General features: G+C 37.8%; 1 long non-coding RNA gene across 1 annotated transcript; it reads left to right on the top strand.

The window, feature by feature from the left end:
• Nucleotides 1–510: 510 nt before the first annotated feature.
• LOC125485030 lies at nucleotides 511–23,783 on the top strand. Its single transcript, XR_007263808.1, has 3 exons — nucleotides 511–746; nucleotides 20,661–20,784; nucleotides 23,383–23,783. It is a non-coding gene; the product is annotated as an uncharacterized LOC125485030 (long non-coding RNA).
• The last annotated feature ends 829 nt before the right edge of the window (nucleotides 23,784–24,612 follow it).

The raw sequence follows: 24,612 nt of genomic DNA, 5'->3' as shown, positions 1-24,612 counted from the left end.
TATTAAATACAGTTAGTTCATTTAAATGGAAACATGAATAAATATAAATATTAAACCATGAACAACTTTTTAAACCACAAAGAGCGCAAAACTGACTTAGAATTATTTAATATATATATAATTTTTTAAGAATCAATCATTTCAAAAGTATTCCCGTGAGGAACGTTGATTTCAGGCCGGCAAAAATGAAGTTGCAGAATTGGTGGTCTAATGAGATTTTTTAAAATTTTAAGACGTAAAATTAAATCTCATAACAGGACGGGATGTTTATTGTACTTTATGAATTAGTTTATATATAATTTTGAGAAATCGTTGATAATAAATTACGATTAGATTTTCTGGTATTTAGAATGTGGATCAGATACACATTCTGTCCCTTGTTTGAAAACTGATGTTTAATAGACAGGAACATGTACAGGATGTTTATACAAAAACAATGTAAACATCTGCAATCTGCTCCTTTAAAGAAATTTCAGTGAAATCCCATTTAATACTGTTTCTTTTCTGTTACTTATAAAATGCTCTTTTGTAGCCTCACGCCTGACTGTTTAGATATTCTCTTTATATATGTATACATAAATAAGTCATTGCAAGCTGAATTGTGCCCAGTTTCTGGCCCTGCACAGACTTTGCCACACACACTCCGAGAGAGAGAGAGAGGGAAAAAGCAGCGACGTGAACGAGCAGCCTCGGCGCCTGGCATCGTTTGCAATAACGTGTCGCATCTTTTTCTAAAAAAAACTAAGGTAAGAGACATCACAAATATCTCCGCACTTCTTCTACACAGTGTGAAAGATTTTACTTGATTAGAAGACAAGAGTGAGAAAAACTTGCTTTCATTCGGCGTTCTGGTTTTAGAAAATGCCACTCTCGCTGGTGGTTGCCATAGTTCAAAAAGATGAACTACAAAAGCTAATGTGTGCGACACGACCAGACGGCGCCTGTAACCCTGATTTCCCCCCACCTCTCTTTCTCTGGTAAGATCACGAAATTGTTTAAAAAAAAGTAATTCATCTATATAACGCCGGACTTCTAATAAGGCTGGGATTATGTTGGGGAAATGTTATTTAATGCAAATAAAATTGAACTCTAAATTCCTTGGGAGAACTACACCTCTGTAAATCAAATCTTGAAGAAAAGTGTGATTTTCAAGGGACTTTGCATCTAATTTCGCCTGAGAGTTAACTTCAAATTGAATGTGTTGCACCTTAGAGATTCTGTAACCGAGTTGCTTTCTTTTTTCAGCGAAAAGTAAGGTTTGCCGTATAGTAAGAGATTTAATGTCACTTACTACACGAAACATACTTTCCAAAGTAGCGCGGCCAAGGACCCGCCAATTGACCTGTAATAGTGATTTGCAACAAATGTATGTTATATTCCTCGTCAATGCATAGACCCTATTCACAGCTGTCCCATCAACATTGAGCATTTTCTACGGGTCTGAATTGTTGTGTTTCTCGCAAGAACACAATCACATCACAATGTTAAAACAAAGTCGTGGTTTACAAGATCACATCCCTAATGTAATCTGGCTGCAAAGAGCTAATTCGTTTTTGTTTTTAAACGATGGAAATCGGGAATATACTGCACTTAACGACTTAAGTGGTAGTATCCCTAGCTTTGGCAAAAACATAGTATGGTTGATAGCAAAAAGAAAGCAAAACTCAAAAGAAAATGAAACACAACAGTTAACAATATTGCAAGGAAGCGTTGGTGCAATGCAACTAGAGTATGATACTTGGAGATGTATTTGTGTTTAAACATATTGGCAAGTAGGGTAAAAGCAAAACTATAAAACTTGTTGAATTCCTCATGAAACCTCGACAGGAGTTCGAAAGCCGATCTGTGTATTCCAGTGGATAAGACAAATTGGAAAGTTATAAATACACGCTGCATTCAAGTGACACGTTTCCCTAAACAGTTTAGAGATCCTTTTGTTAATACATAAGGTTGATTATTGAACAGACTGTTGTTAAGTTGTCTTTCGATCTATTATACTTCAATTATTTAATTTCCTTGTTTTGATAGTCTTTACGTCAACACCTTTTTGTAATAATATTATACCTGTATGTTGAACTGCTGTTCTTTGATGATGTTCACACGCTTCGTCCACACGCATTCAGGCTCTTTAACCATCAGCAGAATTGTTACAAAAAATTTATTTCGAGTAAGTAAGGAAAAGATCCAAACAACAAGAGAAAAACGTTAGGATTTGTTGGCGCACATTAATTTTAAATTAAATTCCGGTCTCATGCACATTGTTCTAATCATATATAATTTAAACACAAAATATAGAAAAGTTCAGTGATTTATCTAAGTACCAAAGAAGGTTTCAGCTTTATTTGATTGAACGAAATGTTCACACTAGAATGTACAGTTTTAGTTGCGTGCATTGATGACTGTCGCTCGATAATGTTTTACAACTTTGACTGTAATAGACAATAGTTTTGTAGATTCTCGTTTTTTATATTGTGCAGAGAGCTTTCCGCTTAAAATGCAGAATCGATAAATAAAGAAGCTGTACAATGTATCTATGGAGAAAAAAGTTTTTTCTTAATCGTGAAAACTCATGGTCTGAGATCACCGTTGATGAGTGCACTCGTTTCAACAAAATCTGATTTAAGTGCATGTGGATGAACTGACTGTGCAATATTTTCTCATGCCCATGGTACAATATGATCTACTGGGTCAATATTGAAGTTAATACCGCGCTTATTGAATTTTAACAATCTAAAATTATACATGTGCATTTTTTTTTAGCATCGTCTGTTATAAAACCAACTCTTTTGGGAAGTCAGCGTTTTACATTTCCCATCCCACCCTCTTGGGCCTGTTTGATCCCCCCCCACCACCCCGCCTCCCACCACCGCCCATTAAAAAGCAGTTTCCGTTTAAGATCAAATTCGGCACCGGCCGAGTCGTGTTGATTATATTCGAGATTGCATGGGAGGTGCAAATAACGTTAATAAAAGGGGTATTATGCTGTGCAGAGACCCAGGTTTGGGTGAAGTTATTGTAAACAGGCTGCGCAATCAGTGACCCTGTTAGCCGGGGCCAGGCATTTATCAGCGCTCAGGGGGCTGAGGTAGAGAGAGGTGCCGAGACCACCCACCTCGCTGGAATGGAGGCACGCGTGTGCCCCGTTCCACTCCCTGATTTTAATTAGCAACCCCCTACCCCACCCCCAACAAGTATACACACCGATCACCTTCAACAGCGAATATTTAAATATAAAACCCTCCCTAACTTAGAACTTGAGGGCAGCCATGGAAATTGATCCCTCAACGTTTATACAAGACAAGGGGGTAGTGACAGGAGTAATTCCATCAACTGTTATACGTTTCTTTTCCCCCCATGGTGGTGACAGAGTAATGTAGTGTCTTCTTAATGGAGGCACAAGGTCGGTTCATGAATAGCATACACACACGCACGCACACGCACAAATGCCATCTGGAAAGAGGGACCCAGGATTGGAAACTAATTGGTCCATCCCCTCTCCCCGCTTTTCGCCATATGCTGTAAGCCGTACTTTTGCTCATCATTGTATTCAGTAAAAAAAAGCCCTAAATCAGGAGTAACAGTGAAATGAATGAGGCACATAAAACAATAGGATGAAGCATTTTGCCCAGTAACGTGAATATCAAAACAAAGGGAGGTCATTTTGTACAAGGTCAATATTTTGATGTGTATTATAAATGATTCTACAATACACAGTAAAGAAAATAGTAAAAAGTATCTTCCTGGCTGCTTTCTTGTACATTGCTCTTGGTAATAGCTTATTTTGGTTATGTACTATCTATGCAGGATCATAGCAACCCATGCATTAGGCTGAAAGACTTGATGGCGCATGATGTTCTCTTAACTGGACTTTATGAGATGGGAGAGATTAGGGTACCAGCTGACGTGGAGGAAATGCTTTCCCAATTCAGCTGTGTTTTCTGTTGCTGAAGTAGTATCAGGGGTGTGTTGACAGGGGAGCAAACGTACTGACGTGTTAATACAATTTAAGTTAATGCCGCAACACAACTGGCGAGGTCTTGTTACTGAATTTTAAATCTTAAATACACTTGAAACACCACGAAGTGTACCACGTAATTGAGGGTGGTGTGAGGAGACACACTGAGATCTTTCTCATGTTGTAAATTATAATCTCGAAGAGAGCAGGAGCATAATATTTGCAGTGACCATACAAAATAGTAAATGCTTGTTTCTAGTTACTTAACCAAGGTACAGCAAGCATTTGAAACAAAGCGAATTGGAATGGATAAAATACATTGACTTGGTGATAAGGTGCATTTGCTACTTCACCTTATTTCAACAACGAGCATCTCATCATATTCCCGTTAGGTGCTCTAGAATTTAAATTTGTTTACAAGGGTTCCTCTTGAACAGGCATGAGTTCCATAGTCCCCATTTTGTGACTTAGGAACAGGTCACATCCTCACAGATTTCATTGACAGGGAGTCTTGTTCGAACCCTATACTTGGTAAAGGAGATGGATGGAGTCCAGCAGAGCGTTAACATTATTTTACAGTCACTAGTAACAAAAGCCCCAGCTATAACGTTTTGGCTCAGAAAAACTAAATTTCTTTTGTGGCGTCCCTCGCTCGACCTATTCCGGCTGGCTCTTCAGTCGAAGGGACAGATTTTCCATGACGTGATTGCACAAAATATGTGACAACTCTGTAGTTGAGGGAATTTACAGCCTCTTCCACAGTTTTATGATCTGAACTTGTATCGCCAGCATTAAACAAAAAGCACAATTCGAGTCTGCTTTAACACAAACATTGGCACGTCAGTCAACAGACAAAATATGTAATTACTGGCAGTTTTTTCTATCATAATTCCAAACTGTAAAAAGGCTGCCAGTTAAGGCACACACGATAGTATCATTCATGAGCCGTTCTTGCTTCCTAAACGACATCCAAATATTAGGATTCGGGTGTTGACAACCTCCAAGTATTAAAATGCAGGAACGTGGTCCAAGTGTGTATGCGTTATAATACAGAAACGAATGGGGTTCGTGATCATGACTGTAAGGCATGTGCAGCCGATTTTGTCCCTTTACCTGCTCAAAGGCATTGTTGTTCTTGAATGAAAGTTTCATTGGGTTTCATGAGCGTGCGCCAATATTCCTAGCGACGATTAGCCTTCTTTCGTTGACTCTAAGCTTGTTGCGTTAAAGGTGCCATGAATCTATCCATCTCCCTCGCGCAGGCCAAAGCCTGGTAAAACTGACCTGCAACTACTTTTTACTGGGAGAGGGACACTCGCATTTATCGCAATCACTGCCAATAAGTGATAAACCAAGCTTTTAGAATGCATTTCCCAAAACTTAGATTTGTGTTAATAGGGATTTTTATCCACAGACAATTCAAGATTAAAAAACTGACCTTTATTTTTAACTAAGTTGATGCATGTGGGGCAAGATCACCATAGGCGTAATTCTGTCAAATGTTTTCTTGTCGTTGTCTTGTTAATTGCAGTTTTAATTGCCTTTTTAATTAAGAGGGTGGGGTAATTGGTTTCACTATTCTCAAGCGAAATAGCGCATGAATCCAAATTTGAATCTCCATACACCAACGCACTCTATTGTGCAAAATATTCTTAATAAATGCATCGAACAATTAAAATTCTTTCGCCAATGTTTTGACCAATGAAATAACTATCTGACCGGATATGACTTTTGACTGTTTACAGCAACTTTGTGCACTATAAACATGTTTTCCAATCAGATAGACTATTTTCACTACACATTCTGCTAAAAGCGAAACATCTCGATTTCTAACTTTCGACTTTATTAGATACCCTTTGCAAGATTTCCAGCTCCGTTTGAGTTCATTGTATTTTTTCCGTGCTTCACACAACTAGACTTGGAAAAGACCAGATTTGCTGTCTTGGTGTGGTGATAAACAAGTTTAACCCTCTTAGATTCAAACCTCACGGGAGGGGAATACTGCATTGGTGTCTTAATGTAGTGACAGCGACTTACGTAATTTTCGCAAATGTAAGCATTTAAGGAAGCCCTCTTTCTCAGCCAGAACCAGCAAAGCATATGTATTGTCTTGTGAAATGTCCCAAGACGCTACAGACAGAAACAAAACCATGTTAGTTTGTTTGCACAGGATTGTGAAGGAACCCTGGCATCAATATTGTGGGCATTAACCATTCTCTGCGGTAGCCAGTTTCACATTTTTCACCATTCCTTACGTAAAGAAGCTCCTTCTGAATTCCCTTTTGAATTTCTTGGTAATTGTCTTATCTTGATGGCCTTTAGTTTTGCTCTCCCCCACAAAATTCATAATATTACTCAGGGTTTTCAGCAAATACTGTTAAATCCATTTGCAGGTCCTGGTACAAGCAAATGTCGGAAATATGCGTTTCTAAATCGAACCCCAGTTTAGCACTGAATGACTGTCAACCGTCTAAAAAGCAGGTTCAAACGAAATCACTTTCAATGTTTACCTCAACTGTGTACAAACCTGACAATATAATTTTGAATCTCATGAATTAGTGGCCACTCCAATTTCCAACCCAGTTTAAATAAGTATCAAAATGCAATATCTTTGTCCATTTTTCAAACTGTCACTTTTATCAGCTGAGGTCAATTCGAGATAATGTTTTCCAGATCTCCTCCTGTTGGAATGATCTTTTTGAGGAGAGATTGACCCATTTAAAAGTGCATGCGGTTGGGAAAATAGTGATGCTAAAGTTGTAAATGTCAATTGTATGCAGAGTGCATTGTATTAAGGGAGCTCGGTGTTGAGAATTGCAGTTATTGTGTTCGGAAATTGTAATTCTACCGAGTAAGCACTAGAGGTCTTTCTTCGAGGTTCTTTATTGATTGAAAGCAGCACTGAATGTTGCAGGGACATAGCCGACTTGACCTGAAGTAAACACACGTGATAAGGGACTATCACTGTCAAGAGACTAGAATAAAAAGAACAAATGCATATTTACTGCTATGTCAATTGTGGTCGTTTAGCGAACTTTGGCCAGTTCAAAAGTCAGTTACTTCCACACCCTACGGAGATACCAACAAGATAGTTTCAGCATTAAGAAATTCAGCAGGACTACATGTTTTGTTGTGTCAACGATCTTACAGTAGAGAATAAATAAATCTGGAGAAAGATACAAAACAGTCCTAACTAGCACACAACAAATATTATGAACATAGGTTGGGACTCATTGGAATTTAGAAGAATAAGAGGTGATCTCATTGAAACATATTGGATTCTAAAAGGGCTTGACAGTGTAAATGATAAGAGGATGTTTCCCCTCACGGGAGAGTCTCAGACCAGAGGGCACAGCTTTAGAATTAAGGGACACAAATTTAAGTCTGAGATGAGGGGGAATTTCTTCTCTCAAAGGGTTACGAGTCTTTGGAACTCCTAGCCGCCGAGAGCTGCGGGGGCAGAGTCCTTATGTCTATTTAAGGCTGATATAGATTCTTGATCAATAGCGGAATCAAGGGTTGTGGGGAAAGCGCAGGAAAGTGAGGTGTGTCAGATCATCCATGATCCTATTGAATGGCAGAGCGGGATCGAGGGGCTGAACGGCCTATTCCTATTCCGAAATCTTATGGTCTTTATTGTTTCATTAAACATTCCCTTCGATACTAGAAACATAAGGTTTGAAGAAATCACACTTAGCTGAAAATGTTAACTCTGTTTCTCTCTCCACAAATGCTGCCAGACCCGCTGAGCACTTTCAACAATTGCTGTTTTTGTTTCAGATTTTTAGGATTTATTTATCTGCAAAGGCTTACTCTTTTGTTTTAAGGAGCGCGCTTAGCAATTTGAAACAAAATCTGAAAATAGTAAAAGGTACAGCAGATCGGTCAAAACATGAAATTGTTTGAAGGTTGGTTCATTGCAAGTCGATAGAAGTAGAGAATAGGTTAAGAGAAATAACATGTGTTGTCATTAGTGAGAAGTTGGGAGATTTGCAACTGAGAAATCGATGACCAAGTACATAGATATCCAATGATAGAATCGACTTGACAGCGAATTCCAAATAATTAGTACCCTTTATTTTTGCACAATAGCCGCAACTTAGTGACAATTTCCACACTAGAACACACTGTAGCACATGCACACCAGTTTTTCTAAAAAAAATGCTAATTAATTGTACAGGTTCATGCTGAGTCAGTTTCGAAGTTTTTGGATTAGTAGCACTGAGCAGGTGAATTTTTCGAACAGTTGAGTGAGAACGAAAAATTCCATTCTTCGCAATTTCTAGCTTAGAAATACTTTTAGGACGGCTTGTTGCTTCAGAAAACGCTCCACCGTCTCAGTGAGAAAGCTCTGGTCAAATGTCCAGAACTCATCGATGCAAACTTAATGTAACCACATTGCTAACGATGATTAAATAGCGGCAGGTTGTATCGAATTTGTAACGGTGTCCCTAACATGATACGTGATGATTGTACTCAGTGCTGTTATATGTCTGTCATGTACCAAGAATTCCTGTCTCGTCCGTCTTGCCACATGGACCTTTTTTTTTGCGCCAGTGCGGAAAATGATTGTCTAGAAAAGCATGAAAGATCACATGGGTTTGGTATGAGAATCTAACGAAGACTATCTGGTGTATCAGATCAATCAGAACAAATACTTCTTGGAAACAAATATTTTAAAATATGATCATGTAAAATTAGTTGTCAAGCTTAATCTCCTGAAATCTAAATATGGTGTTATACATCTTAAGTGAATTATATTTTTGGATCATTGACTTGTCTCTGTGTTGGCCCAGGAGCACCAAAAGGACATATGTGAAGTGAGTTCAGCAAAGTTTTGAAACTTAGATACGCACAACTGACACAAAATAATCATAAGGCGTATCCGTTTCAGGTTTCAACTTATTTCGTTTCCAAACAATTTCGTTGAAATATATTAGAATAGGATTTAAGAATTTAAGATTCTTTTTTAAAAAAAAGTTGCTCTATGCTTTGGATTTCATAATTCAATTAGTTACATAATGACTTGGCACATTTTCTTCATTCGCTAGGAAATCCTGATTTACATCTTTACGACATAATTGAATATCTTCAAATTAGATCGATATTAGACTTAAAAAAAGGTACGATCTCAATTCCTCAGCCGTTAATCAGAAGTTTCTTATAAGGTTGGAGTTTACTTATTCTGAGATTAGATACAATGCACATCACGGCAATTTTCGTTGTGTTGTATACAAGAGCGGGTAACTCGGTGTTAACTTAATACAAGATTGTAATTTTCATTTATTGGTAGTGCAAGGAAACTAAAGGTAATATTTGCTGTCGTTTACTTGATAGTCAATGAAAAATGTAAATGTTGCGTCATATATCTATTATTGTCTTTTGTCTGCTAAAGTGTTTATATTTTTATTAAAATCTTTGTTAACCTAGGGTTGCTTTAACTAGAAAGGACTAAACTGACAATATTTGTTTGTTCACAACATTCAGTTAAAATTGGTACAACACTATACCTCTTGCACGCTTATTTTTTTTTTCTATGTTAAACAAAGAATTGCTGTAGATTGCCACTTGTGACTTATTCTTCCCAGTGATATGTTACAGTGTTGTCTCCTTCTCCAATGTTGTACAGTGTCCTTCCCAATGATATGTTACAGTGTTGTATCCTTCTCACTAATGTGTTATAGTCTGTACAGTAACCCTTCCAGTGGTGTTGTGGTGCTGTATCCTTTCCAGTGATGTGTTATAGTGTTTTACAGTATCCTTTCCAGTGTTATGTAACAGAGCTGTACCTTTCCCAATGATATGTTACAGTGTCTCATCCTTTCCAGTGATGTGTTACAGCTCTGTATCTTACCCAGTGATATGTTACAGTGTTGCAGCCTTCTCAGTGATGTCATACACTTTTGTATATGTATGGCAATTTCGTTTGGATATTTTTCGAAATTATTTCCGGACACTCCAAGCCCGCTTATATTGGTCGGAAACCATAAGACTGGATCTCTAGTAACATGCGTCCATTTGCTTCAACGAATAATTGTTTATTGTCTTTTCATTCTTGACTAGTGAAATCTATTTAGAAACACCATAGGTTGATAAGTGGGATTGGGGTGTAAACTGCCTTTAGTTTAGTGCAATCTGTGCTTTCCCTCCCTTTCCCATTGGAAGTGATTGCACGGATATAAGCTAACGATACAAACCCTTAGTATTTCTGTCCACTTTACAATGGGTTGGTTAATATGTCCCAAAAAACACTTGGAGATGGTTTCCTACCTGAGCAATAAATGGGTGCTTTAAAAAAAGCATTACGATTTTGTTCTACAGAGTTAAGAAAGACTTTTTACCCAGCCTCGGCCGACATTTTCTATTAGCGTTCTTAAGTGTACGTTAACCGCATTTCTTCATGCAAATTATCAAGCTGAGAGGTTATGATTTGCTGTTCACAAGCAATTAGAACCAAAACTACGCCAGTCACTGATGCCCTCTGCAGTTTTGTTTTTCAAAAGTATTGCATTCTTTAAGTCTCGTTAAGAACTGGCTTGTTTATCAATTAGGGGAATACCATATCTATCACACAAAACAAAATATAAGCTAAGTCTAATTTTTGTTTTGCATACAATCTGTTGAAGAAACACCAATGCCCGAAGCGCACCATTATTAGCGCACCAACCAATGAACAATTCCAGTCAATATGATTCTGGTGGGATACGATATTATCCGTGTGGACAATGTACAATAGCACTGATTCTTACTTATTGTCTTGTACATTCTTCATTTTAATAATTTCACGCTAGGAAACGAAATCACCAAATGAGTTGGTGATCTCTATCTTACAAAAAATATATTTCTAGGCCTGCACAAACAGATAATTTACTATTGTCGGAGATTCAAAGAAATAACAAAAAAAAAACACAGCGGCATCCTGATTTTAATGAAATCACACGTTACGATCTTAGAGAGACTTCGGGACATCATGACGTTTGCCACCATATTCTGGGATTCTAACGTACACCATTATTTCTGGATAAGAACGTCAGCTCCACACGTGCTGTGCGCATACAATCTAATCAGCAAAATGCTCATATATTAATTTATTTATAGAAAGCATTTCCCAACCAGCAGAAGAAAAACAAACGTGACGGATGCATTCTGTTTCCTGCACGCTGCACGAAAATAGTCTAAAATCTGGATTTAACATTTTCATGTCTGGGGCAAACATTTGCCAACCACGTCCCCAAAACTCAGCAGCACAGTTGAGGTTACTTTTTAAAGAAAACATATTTTGTCTTTACGATCTGTTGTGATCTGTGGAACTCGACTTCCCCCTCTCAGGCCACCGTTTGTTTTAAAGATAGAGGGAGCGCTGAGAACGGCTCAGGAATTAGGGGTTCAATGGGTTTAACAAAAACTTCATTATTTCATGACTCACATCGCTGAAAGCTAAATAAGCCAATCATTCTCTCAATGGGTGGTATCTGTGGAACTCACTGTAGCTGTTCTAAATTCTCGCTTTGATAAATTGATGCTATAGTCACAAAGAACATAAATCATATAACACACATTCGATTAATCATGATCAAAGTTGCCACAGCTAGTCATTTGGCTCATTTTCAAGTTCTGCATTTGTTGAACTGAACGTTTCGCCAAAGTAGAATGGGAGGACATGAAGGTTTGTCAATGAGGGAGTTATTACCCCGAGTCAACGTTTTTCAGTCTTCCATGCATTTGCGTTTTTTTTCTGCAATACAGCGCACTTCAAAAGACGTGTGTTATCAACCAAAATCCGCACAGTTTATAATGTGCAATCAATAATCCTTCTTACGCCGAATGCAATCTTAAGTCTTTTAAAAAAAGCCACATCAAAATCGATGCAATTGCCTTTTATGCCATACAATCCACACAAGCGATTGCAGTTCCTCTGTGTAACATCTGGGATTTTTTTTGAGGTTTCTTTGATTTTTTTTATAAACCCATCCTGAAATTTGATTGACAAAGCATAATATTTATTACTGTAAAATTGCTGAATGGTTCCTCCACCATTCAACTCCACCATGGGTACTGGCATTGAAACCACTGCAATTTAGTATTGAATACAGTTTAGAACACAATTAGCAAGTAGTTTTGAATTACAGAAGTCTGAAAATGCGTTTGAATTTCAACCTTTTCGATGGAAGAGGTATTCGATTTATTTGTTGATGACAGGGCGCTGTCATGGACCATTAGTCAGCCTTTTCACAAAGTAAAAAGAACATTCAAAACAACCATCGACTTTATCTAATATGTTTTATTTAGTTGAATGCAATTGCTGATTACTTTTGTGGTGTCAGCTGTGCTGACTCTAGTGACACCTCATCACCCAGAGAAAAAAAATTGCAAGAGCTAATGGTAATAATGGGATTACAGCCAAAAGCTGTAATGGTTGTAACAAAAAGAAATACTTGCATTTATATAACACCTTTTACAACCTTGGACCATCCAAACATTCATTACAGACAGTGAAATATATTTGAAGTTTATTCACTGATGAAAAGGTAGTTTTCACACAGAAAATTTCCACAAACAGGAATGCAATAATCAGATTTTGTTTTTGTGAGATCATGATTGAGAAGTAAAAATTGTCCTAGATACTAAGTGTATCTCCAATGCCTGTCCTCAAACAGTATCAAGAAATATTTTACATCCACCAAACCTCTCAGCCATCTGAGCTTTTAGTGCATCATTTCATCTGAAAGATAGTATGATCAACAATATTTTAAGTTAAAACATCTTACATGCATTCATATTGCTTAAGACAAGCTTTGATTTTCATATTTAGTTCAGAAACAAGTGATTGGAGCTGTCTAGCTGTGTTGTAAAAGTAGGACATTAGCTTTAAACCTACAACAAGGATCTCTTGTTGCCCATCCTCAAAGTATCAATGAAGATGTAGCTCATGTTCTCACTGGCATATACATTACTTTTGGAATGATTCACATGACTCCCAGAAAAAAAAGTCATACAGCATGGGAACAGACCCTTCAACCCAACTTGTCCATGCCAAACAAGTTTTCCAAACTAAACTAGTCCCATTTGCCCGTTTTGGGCCCATTATCCCTCTAAACCTTTTTTATTCACGTAACTGTCCAAATGCGTTTTAAATGTTGTAATGGTACCTGCTTCTACACTTTCTCTGGCAGTTCATTCCATATACTCTATGACTTTATAACAGTCTTTTAACATTCATTTACATTTTGTAAAATTCATTCATTGGATATGGGCCTCTCTGATGACCAGTACTTATTGCTGATTTCTAATTGCTTTCCAGAAGGTGATGGTAAGCTGCCTTCTTGAACTACAACACTCAGTGGATTTTAGAAACATCCACAGTGCTGCTAGGAAGGAGTTTCAAGATTTTCATTCCAGTGATGGTTGAGGAACAGTGATATAGTTCCAAGTCAGGATGTTGTGTGAGTTGGTGTGGAACTTGTAGGTGATGGGATTTACCTTCTGGACGATTTCAAGGGTTTGGAAGGTGCTGTTGAAGGATATTGTGTATTGGAGATTGGACAACCTGCTGCCATTATGCATCAGTGGTAAAGAGAATAAATGTTGAATGTGGTGGATGGGATGCCATTAAATGATAATTCCACCATGAACTGTCATAGTGCCAATACAGTACGCAATAGTACTGGAGTCAGTAGCCAGCCTGATCCTATATTGAAATTATATTAGGTACTCTCATGAACATAGTCTCTCAGCTCCTGGCACCTTTGTGAACCTTCCTTCAACTGTAACTGAAAAATTGATAACACATAGAACATTCCAATCTGATCAAGCTATCATTGAAATCTGATTGAGATGAGCCTGTATCAATTAACACTTAGGCTTTGTTGCTTTAAAATGAACATAAAACACACAGTGCATTGTCAAGTGTAGCAGTCCTGTGCTCAGAGAACACATCATCATTTGACTTACCATGAGCAAAGTTACAAGAGATATCTTAATGCCTTTGTTTATAAAAATATTCTTTACATTTTCAGGAAGATTGCCCATAATGAATAAGTATAGAATGTTGAAACCATACCTAGTTAAGATTCTAGCAATGATGAACTCAACATTAGGTATAATGTATGTGGATGTGTAAGTATGTGTATTGCATGTGAAAGATTAGGCTTGCAGCTTTTGGAGGAAGGCGGCTAAGTTGGGTGGTGTTGTTAGCATGATAACTACAGATAGGTTATTAGACATTATTAGGAAGTTTTTCCAGAATTTCTCACCATAATATCTTTTAATGGTAATAATTTGGAGCCTAATTCAATTTTCAAATTTTCTTTTCACTAAACTTTTAGAGAGTTTGCTTTACACTGCACCCAGAATTAAAACATGTTTACATTTCCGAAAAGTTGACATTCCAGAGTGTAGTTGCATGGACGCGTACACTTAAGCAAGTCAGTAAAACATGAGACATGCAATATATTTTAAATCATGATGCACAAAACTCAAAAGCATTCCAAGTTATGTTGTTTACAAGATATACCACTTGGCATGGCTAAATGCCATAGCAACTGTATGATTGGAATTTATACCTTATGGTAATTCAATATATGCGCATGATTTATGGTAATCTTCATCTATAATGTGCAAGTGATATAATCCCATTGTGTATGTTCCAAATTTTCATGAGATGAACAACAATAATGTGCAAATATTAAATCCTTACCATAGGGAAATTTATTCACGATACAGCCTTTTCCCTCCATACAAACCGACAGAAGCATCATTAAAACAACATAATTGCAGCTTTTGTAACTTCTGATGAATGGAACCTGGGTAAAAAGAATATACAATATGGCAAAAGTTAGGTTAGCTCTTTTTGCACAACATCTGTGATCGTTTATTATGAAAAAAGGTGACTACATTTCAGGGTCTTTTATAAACTTGTGCAGTTTTTGGAAATGTAGTGAAGTGTTGATAGGTGATAAGATAATGAAAGTTCAGTGATCTGAAGAGAAAATCACATCTTAGAAAGTAGCGCAGTACTGGGTGGCATTTTAAATGGAACATCGTTCTTTTTGCTACTCTGTCATACTGGTTAACAAATGAATTATTTCTTTCTGAAGCTAAACAGAATATTCACAAGATACAAACTGACTAAGCATTGTGATTAGAAAGCCCAAACTAAATAATCTTATTTAGTCTACAAAAATACATAAACAACAAACTACAACATGTTTCCTTTTAAATTGCCCATTATTTTAGTTAAAGTTAGGCCAAGTATTGCAATCTTTAAATATTTCTCAGATGGTTGACTTGGTAATAACTTAGAGTTTAAATTTCATTAAATGGATCACTTTGTTGCAAACATGTAATGTTATTCCATAATGTTTTAACTGAACTCATTGTTTGATATGAAAAGTATTTGGAATATGGTTCCACGAATGTGTTAAATGTGAACATTGAAACAAAACAAAATTCAATATATATCCAGAAGGAACAGCAACAGAAATAAATTGTAACAGTTGAAATTAATCCTTTCAGTAGACTTTTGAAGCAATTAATAAAGTATCTTTTAAATGGGAAAACTGACAAAATTAAGATTTCAATTATTGTACATTAGGAATATGAATTTGCTTATCTTCACTTACCAATTTGTACCATTGAGATTTAATAGTGTGGAAGAATAATTAACATGGACTGAAAAAGTAAGAAATCGAGAAAAAATTTAAAAAATCAAGAAATGGTCAGATGATAATTTTTTTGGAATTTTAAAATCAAGTAGTTTCAGGGATGACAAATAATAAAAGTAAGGAATTTTACAAGCTTGAGATTCTGGGAATGAACACATTAGCGTAGGGCATAACTCAGTAAGCTCAGTTTAACAAAGGCATGGTGCAGAGAGATGGAAGAATTGAGAGAAATTGTTGAGAGGAGACATGAATGAAAAAGATTAAAAGTTACTATGATCATACTAATAAAACAAGTAAAAGTCTCATGTATCCCCTTCTGACATGTTGGAACTTATATTGCACAACTCCTCAGATATGACACAAATAATCTGGCTTTGGATAGACAGGGTTTTAAAATTACTTAAGGGTGTTAATGGTGAATAAGCAGCTAATGAGGTAAAAAGAAGTACTGAAAACCAGGTTTATAGAGGCTGCTAATTTAACATCAGGGAGATAATAAGGCTCAGAAGTAAACCACACACTGTTGATTTTGAGACCTCTCATGAGAAGTCTTGATGGAGTAAATAAGGAAAAAATGTTCCCACTCATTAAAGGATCAAGAATATGAAGGCACAGATTTAAAGTGGTGTTGACCAGAAAAGAACCAAATATGATATGAAGAAAAGTCTTTTTTCATACAGCCTGTGGTTGTGATCTGGACTGCGCGATGTGAGAATGTGGTGGAGGCAGATTCAATTGAGGCATTTGAAAGCAAGGTAGATGGCTATTTGAAAACAATGTGCAAGATTACAGGGAGAAGGCAGCAGAATGGCAGTAAATGAAACGCTTATTTGGAGAACTGGTGCAGACACAATGGATTGAATTACCTCCTCCTGCGCTGTACCAATTCTGTGACTCATATATGACACATCCTGATTTAATTCTGCGCAGTAACTCTTTTACCATTATTTCCTTTAAAACAGCCAGTGCCTCAGTGCAAGTAATATTTAATTAATTAAGTTAGCTTTTAAATGTTGATGGGTTTCACAGATATTAATCCCACAACAGAGATTGATAATATAATTCAGCAGTTAAGTGGGTAACATTGTTTCATCTAAACAGTGAAACAAAATCATGCAAATTAAAATGTACTATTCTGTTGATTTGATGGGTGTAATTTGTTTTTATTTTGCACTTTTGTTGCACTGAGTTTCCAGGCTGAGTTACATACAGGGCATGGTGCATAGGCAGTAGATATCTTGGTTTTGTTTTGCTTGATAATACATCTCAATCTGTTCTCCTTAGATGCACATATAGATCCATTACTTCATCACAGTATTAAAACGGATTCTGCTTATGTTTATAAATGTTGTAAAAATCCAACTGGCTACCTAAGCACTTTTTAAACCTACTTGACTGCACTGGACACATGCCCTACATAATAACAAACCCGTATGATTTAAGATGGTTCTCCCAATGATGTCTCACACTGCTTAGCTTATGAGCACTTTGGAGATAATTTATAGCCTGACTGCAGAATTAATTTGTCCGCTTTGTTTCACTCTAAAAGAAAGATTTATTGTTTTTATCAGAATTTGATAATTTAACTGGGACCCTTTCCTTTTTTATTCTTAAATATTAGCTATTTCTGAAGCTGGGGATTGAAATGGTGGAAAGGATCATTTCTTTTGAGTATGGGGCAAATTGAGTTGTGTGCAAGATGGCAAAAAATAATTCTTATAGCATAATGATGTTTGAACTATTCCTTTCCAACACAGACAAACGTGTTTAAAATTAAACCAAATGTTTATGTCAACGTAGAAAGAAGTAACCTGGATACATGCATAAGTAACATGCAGAAACAAACACGTAATGGATTCAGAAGGCATTGATCATGATGAGTTGTATTTTTTTTAATTAAGTGACAATATTGACATATAGATCAAGGAATATAGTAAATAGAAGCTGGAGTAAGTCCTTCATCCTCTCAAGGCCATATGGGTGTCACTGGCAAGACCAAGGTTTATTGCCTATTTCTATTTGCCCTTGAGCTGACTGACTTGCAAGGTTATTTCAGAAAGCAGTTCAGAGTTACTCGAAGGATGGTGAATCTTTGGAATTCTCTACCCTGGGAGGAAGCTCAGTCTTTGAATATTGCTAAAGAAGAGGTTGAGTAGGTATCAGATATACAATGGCCAGTTAGTACAGGAGGCAGTCAGAGACTTCTTTGCCCTTCAAGCAGTGCGGGCAGTTGGGGATTTCGGATATGGAGGAAGAATAAGTAAAGATAAGTATGGAAATTGTGGGTGGGGAGGCAAAGAAATATTGGAGAAGAGATTATTGCAGATGATGGAAACATGAATGAAAGCCCTAATTGCTGGAAATATTCAAAAGGTCAGGCAGCATCTGAAGAGAGAGAAACAGTATTAATTTTAAGGTTGCCATTTATAATTAAATATGTTGCTGAACATTTCATCACATGTTTGTTCCCCATGCCCCAGCCATTAATCAGCCATCACATCCATCCTTATACCTCAATGGATGGTGTCGGAATGTCAATCAGTCTTTTTTAGCCCCATTTTCAATAATTTTACATGTAGTAAAGAGAAATATTCAAAGAAAATGTTAAAATAAAAACAATCTTTATAATATTCCTGTGAAGTGTCTCCAAGGTTGCACACTGTCATGTCCTAGAGATTGATTTCCATTCCCTGGAGACTCCAGGCTAGTCCAGCAGTTTTGTATAGCACCTAACTAGTGAGTGTAGAAGATAAATTGCCATACAAGTGAGGTGAGAGTGACTGCCCATGACATCAAGGTAGAATTTCACAGAATATGGCATCAACAAGCACTAGCAAAATGAGTCTGTGGGAATCAGGAGAACACACTCTGCTGGTTAGAGTCAAACTTTGCAGAAAGGAAGGTGGTTGTTGGAAGTCAAACATCTCAGCCATCACTTCAGGAATCCCTCAGGGTAGGTCCCTTGGCCCAACAATCTTTAACTACTTCATAACTTGATAGCGCATCCCTCTATCATAATTTCATAAATGGGGTGTTCACTAATGATTACGTAATGGTCAGCACCATTCACAACACCTGAGATACTGAAGCATTATATGTCAAGCAAGAGATGGATAAGAGCTAGGCTTAGATTGATAAGTGGCAAGTAACATTTACACCTCACAAATGTCAGGCAATGACCACCTCTAACAAGAGACAATCTAATCATTTCTCCTTGTTACTCAATGGCATTACCATTGCTGAATTCCCCACTATCAATATCTTGGGGGTTATCATTGACCATAAACTAAACTGGACTAGTCAAATAAATACAATGGCTACAAGACAGTTCAGAGGCTATGAATTCTGCAGTGAATGAATCAACTCCTGAACTCCCAATGTCTGTCCACTTCCTATAAGCCTCAAGTCAGGCATTTGATGGAATTCTCTCTACTTGCCCGGATAGGTGCAATTCCACCAACCCTCAGGAAGTTTGACACCATTCTGGACAAAACATTATTCATTCCCTTCATTACCGATGTACGGTAGGTACCATTTACTAGTTGCAATGCAGTAACTCACCAAATGTCCATAGACAGCACTTTCCAATCCTGTGATCTCTGCCACCTAGAAGGACAAAGGCAGCAAATACATGGAAAGACCACCAAGTTCCCCTCCAAGCTACTCTTCATCCTGGCTTGGAACTGGAACAGTGTTCCCCTACTGTTGCTAGGTCAAAATCCTTGAACTTCCTAACAGCAATGTGGATGTACCGATACCCCAAGGTCTGCAGTTGTTCAAGACAATATCTCACCACCATCTTCTCCAGGACAATGACAGATAGGTAATAAATTCTGTCCTAGCCAACAGCATGCACATCCCATGAATGAAAACAAGAGTATATTTAATACAAAAGATGGTTTATTGTCCATAGCAATAAATTCAACAATATTTGGTCAGGCACAATTACTAGGACCTTGGTTTATGAATACACATGCATACGTCCATTTCCTCTGAAAGCTGGTGGAGAACTCCATGTCTTTACCCACAGCCTTTGTTTGTCATCAGTAGAATGATGGAGTCAATTTAACATTAACCCCTTCAGAACCATTACTTTCTGCAACATCCTCCAGCCACAAAATGCTCTGAGACATCCGCTTTCATCTAATTTTTGCCTCTTGAGCATTGCCATTCATAATTTTTTCATCATTCATGTCCATGCTTTCCATTGTCCAAGCTGCAAGCAATATAATTCCTGCCCTACATCTCTCCACCTCTCTGCCTCACTTTATTCCTTGAAGACACTTCTTAAAACCTACAACTTTGACCAAGCTTTGGTCATCTCACCTAAGATTTCCTTTGTGGCTTGGTTCATAGATTTATACAGCAGCGAAAAGGCCCTTTGGCCGATCTCGTGTGCACTGACATAATTGACATCAAAAGTGCGCTAATCCCAACTTCCTGCACTTGTCCCATATCCTTGAATGTTATGGTATACGAAGTATTCATCCAAATAATTTTTAAAGGTTGTAAGGTGTCCAGCCTCCACTACTTTCCCAGGCATTGCATTCCAGATTCCCACCACTTGCTGAGTGAAAAGGTTTTTTTTCCCCAAATTCCCTATGAATCTCGTACCTCTTACCCTAAAACTATGCCCTCTTATGATTACACTGTAGTATACTTTGCTTTATAATGCACCTGTGAAGCATCTTGGGATTTTTCGTTATGTTAAAGGTGAAGATGAATATAGGCTGTTGTTGTTACTGCTATTGTTGGTTGATCATGTTAATGACTATTTTGTTGCTTACGCAGTTTTAGAAACACAGTTGCCAAGACAACTATGAATAGGAGTTATTAAAATTAGCCAAATGGTGTGAGTTTAGAAGAGCAGAGGACTTGGGGAAAACAAAAACCTACTAACCTACTACTAACGATGTGTTATTAAGGAATATGCTTTCATGGAGTTATGGTTTGTAATACTGTTTAACAGACATTGCTGTTTGCGATGCATCAACATTGTTCATATGCACAACCATTGACAGTATGATTCATTTGTAATGTAGGTTGAGAAATTTAGGATTGACTCCAAGTGCAGGAGCAATGAGGAGAGAACTGACATAACAGGAGCTGTCACACCTAGGTCTGAATAGTGGAGAAGAGAAGAACTTGGACCCAGCAGACAGTACGGTAAGTGAAGACCAGACTGAAAGTGTGCTCTGCTGTCCAGCTATGGCATGAGAAGTGAAAAGGTTGGAGAACTCAAAAGTGTACTGTTCATAATAAAAACCGAAAGAAATGTGGATGCTATAAATCAGGAACACAAGCAGAAGTTGCTGGAAAAGCTCAGCAGATCTGGCAGCATCTGTGAAGAAAAAAATCAGAATTAACGTTTCGGGTCCAGTGACCTGAGGAAGAGGCACCAAACTCAACATGTTAACTCTGATTTTTTCTTCATAGATGCTGCCAGGTCTGCTGAGCTTTTCCAGCAACTTCTGTTAGTGTACTGTTTGTGTTGCTCTGCAAATTGTTGCCCGGCTTGTAAGGCTTGATTGTGTAAACACATCCCACCAATCTTTTAAAAAGCTATTTTAAATTAGTCAATTCGTAAACCATATCAATCCCTGAGTTAATACAGGTTAGAATATTGGAAAGGAATCAGAACTCAGCTGTCTAGTGTTCCTCCTCCTATCTTTGCTCTTTCATACTTGCTGTGGGCCCTCTTTTCTTGCAGGTAAAAAGTGAGCATAAGTCTCCAGAGCATGATGCGATCTATCCTTTGTCAGCTGCCCTGTTTCATTCCATGATAGAGTCTTGAGTTTATTTCTCTCACACATCCACTGCCATAGGACTTGGAGGACTCTGTCACTGAAAAAAAGAGACTTGTCATCCATCTGCGACTATTCCTGCGAAGACATCTGTTGCAAGGAACAGGTTAATGCATGACTGCCCTTATGATTCCCTCCAATTAGAGACCCATCACTTCTGCCTTGTGTAACAACAATATGCAACAATATTCAAACTCACTCATGTGTTAATCAACCTCTTCCTGAACTAGGCCCAGTCTCTTTGATGCACCCCACAGCTATCTGTCTTCACTGAAACCTCTGACCAGCTTCTCTGGGTTAGGCAGGTGAGTTTGTTCCTTCAGTCAGCTGGGATCAAGACTCCCCATCACCCTCAGACTCCCCAAAGGAAGACAAGCAGGGAGGCATTGCCAAACTGTGGAGCTATGCTCTGTGTACTCTTAAGTGTACTTGGTCCTGTTTTTCACAGTGCTCATTGTCTTTCTGAAGGTACCAGATGCTGATTTTGACTCTTGAGTTTTCAGATCCATACTCCGAGATGCCTTCAAAGATCAAGTGTGCGTACGAACATATGAATTGGGAGTAAGCATAGTCCAGTTAGCCCCTTGAACTTGCTCTACCATATAAGAAACGTGGCTGAGATGACTGTGGCCTCCTGATAATCTTGACTCCCTTATTAATCGAGTATTTATCGAACTTTACCTTAAAATTATTTAATGTCCTACTCCCATTGCTCCCTGGGGTAGACAGTTCCTAAAACACTCCACGCTCTCCTCATCTCCATCTTCAATTGGTGACCTTTTATTCTTCAACTAGTTCTCATGCCTCCCACATGATAAAAACATCCTTTTAGCGTCAAAAATTGTGCTGCTGTGAGATTTTTCTTTCAATCTCAAATTCACTTTCTGTGAAGATTTTAAAGGGGCATTTAAGCTTTAGAGGTTGGGCTAGCTGCTCTTTAGAAATGGTGCCAGCACCTGCACATCCATTAGCTGCCCTTGGTATTTCCACCCTGACTCCTGCCCTGTGGTGGGCCCCACACCCTGTGCTCATTATTTGACAGGCTGTCACATGACTGTGTGCGGCTGCCCATCTCTGTCCCATGGATCTGCCAGTGGGACCCCTGTCACAATGATTAAATTCCACCTCTAATATTTATCCAGTGATCTACTGCATGGAGAGTTGTTTAAGGCTTAGACTAACTCAGCTGTGACTCCTAGAGGATCGAGTAACCTGCAGGCATGCAACATCTGGGCTCACATAAATAGTGGCCACTTAGTCAAGTAATGGAGACTAAACCAATACTCATGTAAACTTTCTTCATTATGGGGATGTAATGACAAGGGTGCATGAAGAGAATTCATATTTTGCTTTTGTGTTAAAACTATATCCTCTTATGATTCTCCTGTTTCAATCTTTTTTAAGAAACAAATGGTCAACACCACTGGGGCCTTAAGATAGCTACTACAATCACATGACTGGAATTAGCTAGAAGCCTCCAGAGTTTCCTGTGAGTCAAAACCAGCTAGTCCTTTAGCTCCTGGAGATTTAGCCTGGTACATGTTGTGATAATAAGCTGCCTTGAAACCTCTCGATTCCCACGAAGACCATGACACAAAGCGATTGTCAATCCAATAAAAACTCTTCAGATTGGAAACATTAACTCTGCTTCTCTCTCCACAGATACTACCAAACTTACTGAGTTTCTGCAGCATTTTTCTGTTTCCAGGTCTGATCTCCAGCATCCACAGTATTTAACTATTAATTGCAAATCACCACAGTTTGATACCAAGATGTTAATGACTTGACAATTGGCCACTGAGATGAACCCTCATCTCTTCACCTCACAATGACCATTTTGATGAGGACGATCAAAATGCCTTCCTTGGCTGACTGGTTCAGCAAAAACCACTCTGGGACATGACTGGTACCCATTGCATACTCAATTGTTTAAATGTACAGTTTTGACTTTTGACTGCAGATGCTGTTTTAATGTCACAAGAGGAGCAGCTCCAGACCAGAGCAGCTGGACCTACTTTCCACCTCTCTCTCTCCCTGAAAAGTCTCATCACGAGAAAGAATCTCAAACTTTATCTGCCAAATTGAATTTGGTATCTTTGACTACCACCCATCAGAACCACAGCTCCCAGGAAAAGAACTGTGATAAGATCAGCCACTTGCAGACTCCAAATTGTGTATTGACTCACTGGACACTGTTGCATAAACTGATTTCAACATCTTTGTATTTTTAAGAAGCTCTTTGGAACTTCCCTTATTTTATCTTTCTACCTTGTATGACTGCATGTGAATGAAGCAGCGAAGCAGTTCTTTGAGTTTTGAATGTTTTGTTAATAAATAAACCCAACCTTGGTTTTCATTTTACAGGATTTTGCTGTGGGTTTATTTCAAAAGTTGAAATCCAAAAACCAGGGTTTGAGGAACTCTTCAGAGTACCTCAGTAAGGGACGAGAGTAAAAAGGGAAGGGAGTAAAGCAAATAATGCTATGGTGACTCTGGCTGAAGAGAAACAAAACCCTCATAATTTAAATTAACCCATTTCCCCTTTGTCCACAACAAGGGGAAGGGGCAGCTAACTGAGATTAAGGAGGAAAACAAAAGTAACGTGCTTGCACTGATATATACTTAGCTGCAGAAATCTTGACTTTTTTGATTATTTTTCCACTATGTCTTAATGTAACCATTAACGTGCAGCAAAATTGAAATGATATTGGAATAAGCACATTCGCCTTATTACCATCTATTTTCACCTCATAAAGGAATCAGCAAAACTATTTGATGGTTGTTTACAAAAATGTTGTCATCTATTTTTGTCTTAAATTCCTGAAATGGCAATGATATGTTATTACCATATATTGCACAATAGATTTTTTAACATGATTGTTTTCATTTAAATAATAGCTGTTACAAATCAAATTCCCCTCACACATTCTCATTTACAGAATATAAATCACTGTCCATCAATGTGGGATGATCCAGTAAGATGACAAAGTCCCCATCTTCCACCTATCCACTTGATTAAATGCCTCCATTACCATCAAATGTGTCATAGGGAAGTGTGCAAGATTCTGCATGCTCATCTCAAAAGTGTATGATGAGTTTCCCATCTGCGGACCAGACCTGATTAATTTTTGAGCCTCCAGTCAGGCAATATAACTGGTCACTGACGACAAAGCAACAGGTTAATTAGCCT

The sequence above is a fragment of the Rhincodon typus genome, chromosome 15 (assembly GCF_021869965.1).
Source record: "Rhincodon typus isolate 14 chromosome 15, sRhiTyp1.1, whole genome shotgun sequence".
NCBI classification, from domain to species: Eukaryota; Metazoa; Chordata; class Chondrichthyes; order Orectolobiformes; family Rhincodontidae; genus Rhincodon; species Rhincodon typus.
The sequence above is the reverse complement of the archived record's forward strand: the minus strand, read 5'-3'. Positions and strand labels throughout refer to the sequence as shown.